This window comes from Charadrius vociferus, unplaced genomic scaffold (genome assembly GCF_000708025.1).
Source record: "Charadrius vociferus isolate BGI_N301 unplaced genomic scaffold, ASM70802v2 scaffold154, whole genome shotgun sequence".
NCBI classification, from domain to species: Eukaryota; Metazoa; Chordata; class Aves; order Charadriiformes; family Charadriidae; genus Charadrius; species Charadrius vociferus.
Window position 1 is genome coordinate 120,590 of NW_009648147.1, and position 6,604 is coordinate 127,193.

The 6,604-nt window shown below is 39.4% G+C and overlaps 1 protein-coding gene and 1 non-coding gene across 2 annotated transcripts in view; both read right to left on the reverse strand.

Annotated features, from left to right (window-relative positions):
- CAMK2D (calcium/calmodulin-dependent protein kinase II delta) overlaps positions 1-6,604 on the reverse strand; it is a 164,075-nt gene that overhangs the window by 115,416 nt on the left and 42,055 nt on the right. The window lies entirely within an intron of this gene.
- Positions 284-355, reverse strand: TRNAP-AGG. Its single transcript has one exon. It is a non-coding gene; the product is annotated as a tRNA-Pro (tRNA).

The window sequence follows — 6,604 nt, forward strand, 5'->3', positions numbered from 1 at the left end:
TTCCTGGAGCCCCTTTAGGCACTGGAAGGGGCTCTGAGGTCTCCCCGGAGCCTTTTCTTCTCCAGGCTGAACCACCTCCACCTCTCCCAGCCTGTCCTCCCAGCAGAGGGGCTCCAGCCCTCCCAGCATCTTTGTGGCCTCCTCTGGACCTGTTCCAAGAGGTCCGTGTCCTTCTTCTGTTGGGACCCCCAGAGCTGGAAGGAGCACTGCAGGGAGGTCTCACCAGAGCAGAGCAGAGGTGCAGAATCACCTCCCTTCTCCTGCTGGCCACAAAAAAAAAGCTGGGCTCGTCGGGGATTTGACCCCGGGCCCTCTCGCACCCTAAGCGAGAATCATACCCCTAGACCAACGAGCCACTGTGATTTGTATGTGGAATCTTCTCGTTACTACCTCTTTCTGTCCCTACAGCAGTATATTTTCCTTTGTGACTCATACTTGCAAATTCTTAGAGCTGACAGTCAGCCAAATCTTCTTCAACCATTCCTCTTTTTGGACCACAATTTGGTTTTGGCAACAACCCTACGTGCAAGACCTCAGCATATTTAAAAGCAGAACAGTAAGGCTTCTTTTGAGACTGACCACTTTCCCCCCCCCCTTATTGCCTCGGTCTCAGGTTCCCACCACCGCTACTTCACACAGTACAGCCTCCCCCAACTCTTGTCTCCCCTCATCTGGCACCTCAAACCCCACCGCATCTGCCAGCTGACCCTCTCAGAGTCCCTAAATTGACTTCATTTTTTGCATGATGTATATATGCTCCGTTTTGAAATCTCTTCATATTTTGTCCTCCCAGCCCTTTGCTCTCCGCGTTTTCCCCTTCCCTCTCTCTAAACAAACAGTCATCCTTCATCTCACGTGCTGGGAACTTATCCTTCACTGCCCTCCTTTCATCTTTGGTTCTCAATTTTAGACCGTACCTCTAATTTTTTTTTTTTTTTAAATTTCTGCTGACAAATATTTGAGTGCATACAGTATTTCTCGTTTTGTTCTATCTTTCTGTGGGTTTCTTTAAATTTTTTTAGGCTTCACAGTCATCATTCATATTTGACTAGCTCAGACATTAAACATGACAAGTTATATTCCAGAAAATGCAAGCTTATTCCGCTTACTCTCAGCGGGAGTTAAAGCAGAGCACGCTTCTAAGCGGACCAAAAGCACCCAGAGTGCTTTAGCACAACACGCTTCAGCCAAAGGGCAGCTTCCATTTTTCAGATTTTACAGAGGAATATGTAACAATTCAGGCACTAGGGTTTCAGGGTGCTTACCAGCAATTTGACAGGTGTAGAGAATGAGATTAAAGGAGAGCAATTTGAAGACAACTCTAAATGCCTCATACATTCAGCTGCTGAAACTAATACTGAAATCACTTGTAATTACAAAGTGCTGCTGAATCAGCACTTTAGTTTCATGAAGCATCTGTCTGAAAGCCTTTCTACACATCCCCTCGGGCCAATAGGTGTGAAAGCTATATGACGTCTTCACAAGAAACAGAAATTTGGTTTCCTGGTTCAGTCAGAAATGCCCAAAGGAATACATGCAGCAGAAGCGAGTCAGCACGTACAGCTATCGGCAAGGACAGCTTCATCCCACGCGAGGGGACAATTCAAACTTGTGAGCAGCTTGACGACTGGCTGCTTTTAAAATGGAACTTGATGAATTTATTAGCTTTGTGTAACACAGCCGTCTGAGGGCTGCTATATTAAGGATAAAGGTTTTATTTTCCAGTCTTATGTTCCAACGAGTCAAAAGTAAGAGAAGTCAGTCTGCAAAACTCTAACTCCTTGAGTACTTGCTCCCACGTATTTTCACACACCCTGTTTATACCACCAGCACTGAGAATGTGTTACATACCCCTTCCTGAATGAACAGCTCTAAATCATAATTAGGGAAATGTTTTTTTCCCATTTCTTAACTCGTTTCCTGCAGAAAGTTGCAGTACGTTTGCAGGAAACAAGAGTACTCGGAATAAAAATTTGTTGAAATTGAAAGTGAGTTCAGAAAAATATGTTCTCTATAAGAGATGCCTGGAATTCCAGCCGTCGATTCAGCTCTCTAGCAAGCACTAAAGCATCTGCTTGCCCTCAAATTCTTCACTGGAGAGGGATGGGCTTAAGGACATACTTGAATGCCTTGCTGAACGCCAGTCTTACAGCCCCCATCTTAAAGAGGAACAGGTCAACCTATTAAATCCATTAAGAGCATTATAAACTCTGAACAACTCTGAACAACTCTGACAACTAAAGTTTTGAGGGCACCTTCAAGTATCTAGGTTTCTAAAATAATGCTGAGACATACAGGAGACATACTCATTTTCCCTCCAAGTGTTGATAAAAGAATATTGTCTAATAGTAAAAACAAACAAAAGCAGCTTACTATAAACCCCCAAAACACTGTCAGCTACAGCAATGTGTAAACTACAGTAGCAAATGATGATTTTAACTTGAAATAAGCTATGATCTACTGACTGACACTAGCTAATTTTAATATAAATGAGTAATTACTACACATAAGCCACTAAGTCATGACGACTGCCTAGGATATCCACTTGGCATGGATAGACACGAGTAAGTTACCGATTTTGAAGCTGCTGCAAAGATCCACTTCTGAACTCTGACTTTAAGTTCTTCGCTTCGGCAATGTTTATTTTTAGAAAGCATATCAACGATCACTGTCTTTTGCCTTGATGTCATTTCTAGAACAAGATATTGCATTAATCGTTTGGGAGCGAGAAACTTGCTTATGTTTTTTTAAACCGAAGATGACCAGTGGGGATGTTCAGTTCACTGGAAGCTTAGGGATCCTGGAGTGTTCCATATGTAATAGAAAGGGAAAAAGAGTAGGTAAAGGCAGAAATTCCACTGTGCAGAAAAGGTCAACAATTTTTATTTCTAACATTTCCTGTAGTCACTGTTACTTTAAAACTAAACATTACACATGACTTATTCTACCAGAGACTAAGGGCTTCTTTTATGCAAATCCACTTGAAAGCACTGACATTTATCTTAATAAAAGCTCATGGACTTTAACCCCCTAGGAGGAAACAACTGTAGAACAGAATCAAGTCCAAAAAGAACAAAAACAATGGTTTGGCAACTATCATTATGACTCAGAGGAAATTTATTAAGCACATCAAAGCCAAAGCTTTTCATAACAAAAAGAAATGCTAAGAATACATAAGCATATGCCTACAGGAATATTTCTTCAAAAATAACAGTGGGTTGTACTAATACTATAGGACTAAAGATACTATCACTTTAATAAAAATATCTTAATGACTAAACCTTGGTATTTACCAAATAATGGGTCATAAGTGAAGCAGGTATTTATTTCTACATGACCCATAAAAAGTGAAAGCAACCATAATAATAAACTCAAAAAGTAGTTACACATTAAATAGTAATTTGACTATCCTCCTTCCATTAACTTATTTTAAAAGAAATAAGTGGTTTATGACTAACCCACCATATTAATTTTTTCCTGCTCTGCCAAGTTGCTCAGTCTTTGCTCATAAGAATAACAAATCTCCTCCTCAAATACCATGTGCATGAATAGGTTTTGACCATCTGACGCTTTATATTACAGCAGTCTTTGATACCAGCATCCTGATGCCATGACCTCCAAGCTACAGAAGTATGGCCTTATTTTCAAAGTAGATCATCTCGACATTGTTTTTAGAATCACTTTCTTGTAACTCAATTCACTTAATTTAAAGAAAAAAAAACAACCACTATTAGTCTTGCAAACACATACTACTAAAACACAGTACTCAGAGTCTTTTCTCATAAAAAAAATAAATCTAATATGATTACTGCTGTTTCTCTAACTTACCACAGTAATTTCAGTCAAGGCTAACTGGTGAATCCTTTACTGAAGGTTAGTGGTCTAATTTGTACCAATCTGTATCTTTTCCCTGAGTTTGAATAGATCTCTTATTCTTTCAGTTTGATTTTCTAACAGCAATGCAAACCCACTGTAATTGACTGAACCATGAAAACACAAAAGCCTCTCATGCTCGAAACAAATGATAAATGCCCAAATCCTCCAAGTGTTTTGCCTCCTAATTCCTCATTTGTCTTATTTCAGCATCATGCCTAAATAGCTTGCCTGATTCAACAGTTGCCATCATTTCACTCTTCCCACAGACGGTCAACAAAGATGCTCCCAGGCAAATTAAGTCGGAAGCTTTGGGATTTTTTTTTTTTTTTAATTAAGCTGAAGACAGAATAAACAGGATTTTTAAAGACAGCCACAAATAAAAGTACAAGCAAGCATTACCAGGTATTTAAACTTTTTCTTCTACAAATTTCTGTGGTTTATTGCGTAAACAAGCTCTCTTCCTAAAACATGTGCTTTCATTAGCTTCTGCGCTCAGCGCCATACATTATATCCAGCAGATAATCAAAGGAACCATAAGCATCTAGAAATCCCGGATCCGATTAAGCCATCTAGTGCTGCAATCGGGCAGTCCCATGAGGCAAGCTTGCCTCTTTAACCGGCAGTGGCTGCAAGGAACCTACCTAAAGGGACTTCAGCTTTTTCCCACTATTAGAGCAACTAACACTTGGGTATTTGCACATGGAGTGTTAATTCCCAAGCTGCTAGCCTTTTCCCTAGCTACTGAGCTCCTTGGGAAACACTATAAAGCTGCGTTATCTCTCTGTTGGCAAAGCAAACGGGGTAAGTTAACCGTTCTCTGCCTCGGGAAACTAAGAAGATCTTGGAGAGAAACAGAGCTGTGAGGAAAAGCTATCAAAAGGAGAAAAACCCATTAATCCTACTATGTAAAACAACTCTTGATGCATTTCAGTTTCTCACGGTGTCAGGTTCATCCCTGGTACAACTTCAGTATTAACAGTATGATCAATCTTTTAAAATCACGTGCATCTTTCAGGGATAAAACAAACACAGACAACAGGCCATTCTGGATAATGAATGTTTATCCCTTGTTTCTGTAAATAAAGACGCCAGGGAACACCTTCTAATATCCCAGAGAATCCAAATGCTGGCACAGTGACTAATATTACCTATCTCAAAGGGTAAACTGGAATATCATTGGTAGTAGCTGTCTGAAAGGGTAAAACTGGAGTATTTTAAACTGTAACCATTGCACAGTATTTTATTGATATTACAAAAGATAACAAGAAAGCAATCAATATAATTGGGAAAATACTGAATTTGATTAGCCTGATGATTTAGAGAAAATAAGAATATATTTACAGCAACATGATTTGTTCAAAATACCCACACTGTCACTTTAAGTCAGGAATTTTATTATTCTGATTAGAGACAGTACGGTTGAGGTGTTCTATTGCTATACCCCAATCACTGATGCAAGTGTATCTTTGAAAAATAATTACAGCACAGGGCTCCAGCAAAAAAAAAAAAAAAAAAAAAAAAAGGCAAACACCCATAATTCCCCCTCAAAAATGATGCCTAAACAACAACAATAAAATGTAATTCAGAGTCAAATGGAAGAATTTCAATTTAGTCAGCAGACTAAACTGAAACCTCAACTAGATAGAGGTTATTTCCAACAAGGAAAAACTGGTGGTTTGTTCAATTCGCGTTCCCTCTAAGTATCAGCCTCTGGAATTGTCATTGTTTTTTTCTAGCATCTGCTGCATATCTGAAAAAGTTATTTAGTGGAAATACTTTAAGTTATGAATGTTATGTACCACTGCTATTAAACAACCAAATTTAATATAGTTTCCATGGTACAGCTGAATATTCTACTTACCACATGCACTTTTCCACTAGCTGAATCTACTGCAGAGAAAAATCTCTCTTCTGCAACTGAAGTAAGAGAGCTGGAGGAGGGAAACAACCCAGCCTCCAGTTGTGTTATTTAATCAAAACTGCCACTTCTAATTAAATTGCTGGCAAAGCACTGGGGAAATAGTAGCACTGTTATACCAAATTTATAAGACAGAAATTCATTACTCATATATTGTATTTGCCCACAGCCCTTTCAACTGATTCCAAGAGCTCACAGCCAGTACGTGTACTGAACAGCTCTGGAAGGTGGAAAGGCTCAGTAGTTCGCATAGAAAAGGGTCGACAGCACTTTCACTTTGCTTCTAAACCATTGCTGAGAACTGACACAGAAAGCATTGATAATGCAACACAAAAGCAAATCTCAGCAACTTCTGCTTCTTCCCAATACAGCTCATCAGTTTCAAACCCAAACCTGCAGTTTAGTGCCTTTCACCACTCGTAACACAGCTGGACGTAGTCTCGTTTCCAGGGCAGAGAAACCTCTGGCAGTATTTCTGTCAGCTGGCTATGGCCTTTGAGAGAACAAATCTGTGACAGGAAGGCAGCTTATAAAATAAACTCTTCAGAATAATTCATTAACAGGCTTTTTCCTAATACTTCTAATGAGTGCTATGGTGAAAGGGGGAGAACTGATTAAAGCCAATCTACAGAATCATTCCTAGTGATAAGGGCATTTACTATGATCCTGGCCCCAAATTTGAAAAGATGCCCTGAAAGACACCTCCTTTTACATCTTAATAATGGGGTCTGATAAGTTACCTGCGTTCTTCTCCTCTTTTAAAGAAATACAGGTATTTTTTAAAATTTCAGTTTTCTGTCTTTCCTCTTT